Here is an 8,693-nt window from a genome sequence, read left to right on the forward strand (position 1 = left end):
ATCTGCTTTCTGTCACTACAGAGTGGCTGGCATTTTCTAGAATTTTTTATAGTTGGAGTCATCTAGTATGTCCTTGTTTTTATCTGGCTTAATTTGCTCAGCATAATTATTTTGAGATTTATCCCTGTTGTTGTCTGTGTCAATAGTTCATTACTTTTTTCTTTTTTTTTTTTTTGCTGAGTAGTATTCCATTATATAGATGTCCCCAAGTTGCTCATCCATTCTCCTGTTGAAGACATTTGGGTTGTTTTTGTTCTTCGGTTATTAAAAATAAAACTCCTGTGAACATTCATGTACAAATCACTGTATGGACATGAGCTCTCTTTTCTCTTGGGTCAATAGCTAGGAGAGGAATGGCTGGGTCATAAGAGAGGTGTGTTTGTTGCTGTTATTGTTGCCAAACTATTTTCTAAAATGTTGGTACCACATTACCTTCCCATCAGCTGTGTATGAGAGTTCTGATTGCTCCACATTCTCGCCAATACCTGGTAGAATCAGTCTTTTTAATTGTAGACATTCTATTGGATGTTTAGTGGTATCTCATTGTGGTTTTAATTCCTTGTAGACAACCTATAAGTGGGTCTTTTTGTTTTTTTTAATTCACTCTGACAATCTCCATCTTTAATTGGTACATTTAGACCACTGATGTTCAAAGTGATTATTGATATAGTTGGATTAATATCTTGGATATATAAGATATAATACAGCTGGAGCCATATTTGCTACTATTTTCTATTTGTTACCCATCTTCTTTGTTCCTTTTTTTTGTCTTCCACTATTTTTCTGTCTTTTGTGTTTTTAATCAAGCATTTTATATGATTGCATTTTCTCTCCTTTTATAGGATACCTGTTATACTTCTTTTTACTTTTTTAAGTCATTGCCCTGGAATTTTCAATACACATTTACAACTAATCCAAGTCTACTTTCAAATAACACTAGACTACTTCATAGGTAGTGTTATTATTTTATAATAATCAAATAATCTTGATTCCTCTCTCCAGTCCTTGTATCACTGCTGTCACTCATTCCATTTATATATAAGCATGCATAAGCATATGTATATACATAAGCAAACATAATCAAATACATTGTTGCTATTATTATTATGAATAAACCGTTATCTGCTAAATCAATTAATAATAAGAAAAATAACATTTTTATTTTACCTTCACTTATTACTTCTTTGATAATACTCTTTCTTTCCTTTTGTAGATCTGGGTTTTGATCCTTTTCATTTCCATACCAATTTTAGAATCTGTATATCAATTTTTACACAAAAACCTTGCTGGGATTTTTATTGGAAGTGTGTTGAGTCTGGAGAGATTTAGTGAGGTTTAGTGATAAATTTAGTGGAGAGTCTTAAGAGGTCTCTTAGGAATATAGAGTCACTGGATCCATGAACCTATGTATCTCTCCACACATTTAGGTCTTTAATTTTTCTCAGCAATGTTTTGTATTTTCAGTTTAAAGGTCTTGTACACCTTTTCTCAGATTTGTCCCTAAGTAGTTAATATTTCCGACGCTACTGTAAATTTTATATATATATATATATATATATATATACACACACACACACACATATATATATATATATATATATATATATATATATATATATATATAAATTTTTTTTTTTTTTTTTGGCCATGCTGCATGGCTTGTGGGGATCTTAGTTCCCCAACCAGGGATCAAACCCGTGCCCCTTGCAGTGGGAGCATGGAGTCTTAACCACTGGACTGCCAGGGAAGTCCCTGTAAATTATAATTTAAATTTCAATTTCTGATTCTTTGTTGTTAGTCTATAGAAATACAATTGATTTTTGTATATTGATCTTGTGTCCTGAAACTTTGCTAGTCTCGTTTAATAGTTGTCATAACTTTTTTGTGTATTTGAAAGAATTTTCTATGTAGGCCATCATGTCACCCATAAATGGCGATAGTTTTACTTCTCCCTTTCAATCCAGATGCCCTTTAATTCTTTTCCTTGCCTTTATGAAGTAGCTACCACCTCCAGTGCAATGCTGCATAGAAATGGTGAGAGCCTGCAGCGTTGCCTTGAACCTGATCTTAGGAAGGAAGCATTCAGGCGTTGTACGATGTTAATTTTAGGAGTTTGTAGATGCCCCTTATCTGACTGAAGACATTCCCCTCTGTTGCTAGTTTGCCGAGAGTTCTTATCAGGAATCGATGTTGGGTTTTGTCAAATGCTTTTTTTTTTTTTTTTTTGGCCTTCTATTAGAGATGATCATATCCCTTTTTTGGTCTCATTTTGGATTTAGTCTGTTAATATGGTAAATTATATTACTTGATTTTCCAGTGTAAAACCAACTTTGCATTTCTGGAATAAACTACACTGAGCCTTGATATATTATTCTTTTTTACACATTGTTGAATTCAATTTGCCAAAATTTTACTAACAATTGTTGCATTTATGCTAATGAGGGATATGGGTCTAGTTTTCTTGTAACACCTTTGGTTTAGATATCAGTATAATACTAGTCCCATAGAATCTGTTGAGAAATACTATTTCCTCTTCAGCATAGAATCAGAAGAGTTTCTTCCTTAAATGTGTATTAGAATTCATCATGAAAGCCATCTGGGCCTGGAATTTCCTTTGTGGGAAAGTTTGTCATTTATTTAAAAGACATAGGGTTATTCAGGTTATCTATTTCTTCTCGAGGAAACTCTGGTAGTTTGTCTTTCTAGGAATTTGTCCATTCATCAATTTGTCAAATTTATTGTCTAGGGTTGTTCATAATATTTATTGTCCCTCTCATAGCTAGAGAATCTGAAATGATTTTCTCACTACCTCACTCATTGCTGAAACTGGCTATTTCTGTTTTATCTATTTTTTTCTGATCAGTCTGACGAAGTTTATCAATTTAATTGATCTTCTCAAAGAGCCAGCAATTGATTTCACTGATTTTTCCCTATTATTTATGTATTTTTATCTTTTATTTATTTACTCCTTTATCTCCCTTTCTTCTACTTTCTTTGCTTTATTTTCTCTTTTCTTTTTAGCTTCTTAAGGTAGAAGATGATGTCCTTGAGACATTTCCTCTGTTTTCTAATATAATCTTTTAGCACTGTAGATTTCCAAGTACTATCTTGGATGATATGTTGTGTTTTCATTTCCTTTTAGTGGAAAATATTTTTAGGCTTACCTTGAGAATTTTTCTTTGAACCACAGATTATTCAGACTTGTGTTATTTAAGATCCAAATATTCTGGACTTTCTAGATCTCTTTCTACTATTGATTTCTAACTTCATTTCACTGTGGTCAAAGAACATACTTTGTAAGACATGAATCTTTTTAAGTTTATAAAGACTTCCTTGTCTTATGGCCTAAGCTATAGTCTATCTTGGTAAATGTTTTGTGTGTCCTTGAGAAGAATGTATATTCTGCTGTTGGCAGTGTTCTATAAATGTCTATTAAGTTAAGTGGGTTGATAGTGTTATTCAAGTCTTCTGTATCCTTATTAGTTTTATGTTTTCTTGTTTTATAGTTATTGAGAGAGGGTTGTTGAAATCTCAGATTATAATTGTGGATTTGTCTGTTTCTCCTTGAAGTTTCATTAATATTTACTTCATTTATTTTAAAGCTCAGTTATTAAGCATATGATGTTTAAGATGTTGTGGGGTTTTTTATGCATTGATTTGCTTTATCCCTGATACTGTTCTTTGCCTGAAATAGACATAGTCTGATATTAATATAGCCATTCTAGCTTTCTTTTGATTACATTAGCATAGCATATCTATTTCCCTCTTTTTGCCTTTAACCTATTTGTATCTATATATTTAGGGTAGGTTTCTTGTAGACAGCATATCATTTGGTCTTGCTTTTTTCCCACTTTTTTAATTGTGGTAAAATATACATAGGATAAAATTTATCATTTTAGCCATTTTTTTCCATTATGTAAGTAGTTTTTTCTTTCCTTCTTTCTTTCTTTCTTTTTTTGTTGAAGTTTAGTTGATTTACATATTGTGTTAGTTTCAGGTGTGCAGCAAACTGATTCAGTTTTACATATATATGTATATATCTATATTCTTTTTTAAATTCTTTTCCATTATAGTTTATTATAAGATATTGAATATAGTTTCCCGTGCTATATAGTAAATTCTTGTTGTTTATCTTATCATTTTAGCCATTTTAAAGTGTACAGTTCAGGGCATCAAGTATATTTACAATGTTGTGCAATCATCACTGCTGTCCATTTACGGAACTTTTTCATGATTCTAAACAGAAATTCTGTACCTGGTTAAACAATACCTCCCATCCCCAGCCCCCGGTAACCTCTATTCTACTTTCTGTTTGTATGAATCTGTCTACTTGAGGTAACTCATGTAAGTGGAATCACACAGTTTTTGCCCCTTTGTGTCTGACTTATTTTATTTAGCATATCCTCAAGGTTTATCCATGCTGTAGCACGTATCAGAATTTCATTCCTTTTTAAGGCTGAATAATATTTCATTGTGTGTATATACCTAATTTTGTTAATCCATTCATCCATCAGTGAACATTTGGGTTGTTTCCATCTTTTGGCTATTGTGAATAACTCTGCTATGAACATTGGTGTGTAAGAATCTGAGTCCCTGCTCTCAGTTCTCTCAGGTATATACATAGGAGTGGGATTACTGGATCACACAGTAATTCTACTTTTATCTTTTTGAGGAAGCACCATACTGTTTTCACAGCAGCTATACCATTTTATATTCCCACCAGCAATGCACTAGAGTTCCAATGTCTCTCTATCTTTGCCAACACTTGTTTTTTTCTGTTTGCTATTGTTGTTGTTTTTAAAATATTAGCCATCCTAATGGGTGTGAAGTGGTGGGTCTTGCTTTTTTATCCATCCTGACAAAATCTGTTTTTTAATTAAAATTGATATTAGTTATCTACCACTGTGTAACAAATTATCCCCAAACTCAACAGTTTAAAGCACCAAACATTTTCTATCTCACCAGTTTCTGAGGGTCAGAATCCTGCAGTAGCTCAGCTGAGCAGTTCTGGCTCAGCATCTCTCAGGAGGCAGCAGTCAAGGCTTCCGTCTCTGAAGATTGAGACTAAAGACTCCACTTTCAAGCTCACTCAGGAGGCTGATTGCAGGAGGCTGCAGTTCTTCAGCACGTGGGCTCCACCATAGGACTGCTCACATCATGGCTTTCCTCATAGCAACTGCTCCTGGAGAGAGAGAGAGAGAGAGAGAGAGAGAGAGAACACAGTGCCAGCCAGCCTTTTATACACTAGTCTCCTATCATACACCAAGACATAAGCCTTACCTTGTCTTTACTAAGTCACTAAGCCCAGCCCATTCAGTGGGAAAGGCTTATGATGATGTGAATACCGGCAAGTATGTCTCAATGGTGGCCATCTTGGAGATTGTCTACACGTCTCAAGGTATTTAGACCATTTATATTTAATGTGGTTATGATGTGTTTGGATTCAAATCTATCATCTCACTATTTATTTTCTATTTCTGCCATGTGTTCTTTGTTCTACATTCCCCCCTTTTCCACATTCTTCTGAATTCATGAGGTATTTTTTTATGATTCCATTTTAATCCCTTTGTTGGTTCATTAGGTATAATTCTTTGTTGTGTTATTTTAGCAGTTGGTTTATAGTCTATGTATACATCTTTAACTTTCTATGGCTACCTTCAAGTGATATACTACTTCATGTATAAGAATCTTACAACAATATATGTCTATGTCTTCCCTCTAAGCCTTTGTGATATTATTCTCATGCATTTTACTTCTATATATGTTATCAACTTCACAACACATTGTTAATATTTTTACTGTAATTGGTTTTATTATTTAAAGAAATTTCCATGATAATAATTATAATAGTCTGTATATTTATCCATGAATTTTATTTATGTTAGGTGCTGGATAGTTTTCCATTCCTAAAAATATTCTTGAATTTTGTTCTGGGTTGAGGTTAAATTACATGGAAATAATCTTTTTGGTTTTTGTTTTTAATCTTTGGTGGCCTGGAACAAAGCAATGGTTAGTCTAAGGCTAATTTATCCCCCAAACCTGAGACAAAACCCTTTTTTGTATTTAGCTGATGCTTCTTGAATTGTGAGATTTTGCAGTTTGACTGTTGGGAACAGGCAGTAGTCCCAGCAGTGTTTCCTCTAATCCTTTTAATGGTTCTTTCTCTGACTGTGGGTACTTTTCTCACCCATGTGAACTGATAGGTACTCAGTTGAATACTTGAGGGCATCAACCCTTTTCAGATCTCTGAGGTTCTCTTTCTGTGCAGCTCTCTTTACTCAAGTATACCATCCTATAGATGCCAGCTGCCCTGGTTTCCCCAGACATCCTGCTCCATCTCCTCAAGGAAACCTCTGGGTTCTGTCTCATTGACCTTCCCTGCACTACAGGACGCAATTTATCTCCCATCTCTCAGAGCTTACTGGCCTCTGTTCCCTGGTGTCCAATGTCTTGAGAGCCATTGTTTCATATATTTTGTCTGGTTCTTTACTTGTTTGAGGTGGGAGGGTAAATCTGGTCCCCATGACTCCATCTTTGCCATGTTCCACATCTTTTACTTTCTTAACTCTCTCATTTTGGTGGAGTATATTCTGCAGTAATTTCCCAAGAAAGGATTTGTGGGAGATAAGTTTTTGAGATCTTTCAAGTCAAGTCTCAACTTACATTTGATTGATATTTTGGATGAGTATAATGTTTTATATTTGGAAAATATTTTCCCTCAGAATTTTTAAGACACTGCTTTCATGTGTTTTTATTTTCTGGTTTTCTGGTTGGTTTTTTTTTCCCAAAAACTTTTAGGATATCCCTTTTATACCTACTATTATTAAATTTCATTACTTTTTTTTTTTAATGCTTGGAGGATACTTTCTATTTAAAAAAAAAACATATCCCTTAGCTCTGGGAAATTTTCCTGTGTAGTTTCTCTGAAAATTAACTTTGGATTTTCTAAAGTTGAGATAAGGGTCTTCTGATTGGTTTGGGTTCCCTTTTAGAAATTGTTTTGACTTTTCCATCATACTAGAGGCTTTTTTAAAAAATCGGGTGACCTTTGGCTGTATAACCATATTTTAAAACAAGGCCCTTGATAGCTTTGTGTGCGTGTATGGAGTTTGCTGAGTGGTAGGCTTTGTTATAATATGATCAGGTGGGGACCTGACTAGCTCTCTGGGTGAACTTTCAAATGTCAGTATTCACAGATTTTTTTGTTTTTCTTGTTTTGGACAATCAATTTCTGCAATGAGAATTTCTCCATTTTCTTGCCAAAATGTGCCTGGGGTGATTGTAAGCTGAGTACCACCTTTTGGAGAGTCAGGCAGCGAGAGGAGCCCAGGAGCAGGGATGGTACCACTCTGCATTTGTGTTTACTTTTACTTTGTCCTCTTGCTTTCAAGACCAAACATCATCCTGTCCTCAGCCATGCCTAGTGTCTCTGAGATGATATCCTCCTCAATTTAATTAGTTTAGGGAGTAAACTTTCAGCATTCTGCCAAAGTGGGTGCATGGGGTATGGGAGGGCATCTGGAGGTTTAACTGCTCCTTATGAAGACTTTTAGCTAATTCTCCAGTTTTTAGCCCTCTTCTGAATCCTCACCTCCAGAGAAATCTGGGGATCCCCAGATGGGGCGTTTCCATAGTTCTAGGGCTCGTATCCGCTTATTTCTAGTCAGTCTACTGAAAAAAGTTAGATTCCCTTCTCCTCTCCCCTTTCAGTGAGATGCCATTAATCCATCTGTTTTTATGCTTTTAGAACTCCGTCGACAGCTCTTGTTTGCTACTGTCTCCTCTCTAGTTTATTCAACCTACTGAAGAAAGTTAGATGATTCTTCTCTCTGCCAAGTTAGTTACCACAAATCCATCTGTTTTCCAGCTTCTGAATTTTGTGGCTAACTCTGTTTGCTGCCGTCTCCTCCCCTCTCCCCTTTGTCCTTGCGGCTCATGCCTTTTGCATTCCTTTACTATCATTTTAGTGGGATTCCAGGAGGGAGTGGAGATAACGTGTGTGTCCACGGGGCATTCACTCGAAAGAGAAGGCACGGGTCCAGGCAATCCAACAGCAGACTGTGGAAACCAGTGGTGATTGGGCAGATCAGAATCCACTCCCTGCTCGCCAGGGCTTGCTGACCTTCATGGACCAGTCAGGACTCGTTCCAGGAGAAGCAAGGTAGGGACAGCAAATGTACCACTGAAACAGCTGGATCATACGTCACCTAGACATAGCTGTAGGGACTCATTCAGTTTATTCCAAATGCCTGCATTGGCAGCTCCTTCATGCAAGTCCAGGCCAGCTGACTCCAGAGCCCCTGTTCTAGACCCCTCTGATTTGCTCTAGACCAAGAGAGATCAGAGAAGCAACTTTACCTGATACCTATCCCTCTTTTGAGATGTCGCAGTAGCTTCTCTCCTTGAGCAGCTTGAAACCCAGTGGCCAAAGCCTCTGCGTCCTGTCCATGTTAGTAGAGGTTTGATATTAAGACCGATGGTGGTGGAAGTACTCACTAATCTGGGTTTTCTGGTGGTGACTCTAGGTGAACAATGGCCCTTTGATCTTCGGAAGCACGCCACAGACTCCTGCCTGCTCGGAGCTTGGAGCAGGCTGTGGAGGTCAGTTGGAGGTCCTATAGAATCCAGTTTCCCTGGCTGAAGGTTGGAGTGATTTGCATTTCAAAGGCTCCAGATAAACTGCAAAAGAGCAC

Source organism: Balaenoptera acutorostrata, chromosome 12, assembly GCF_949987535.1.
Source record: "Balaenoptera acutorostrata chromosome 12, mBalAcu1.1, whole genome shotgun sequence".
NCBI classification, from domain to species: domain Eukaryota; kingdom Metazoa; phylum Chordata; class Mammalia; order Artiodactyla; family Balaenopteridae; genus Balaenoptera; species Balaenoptera acutorostrata.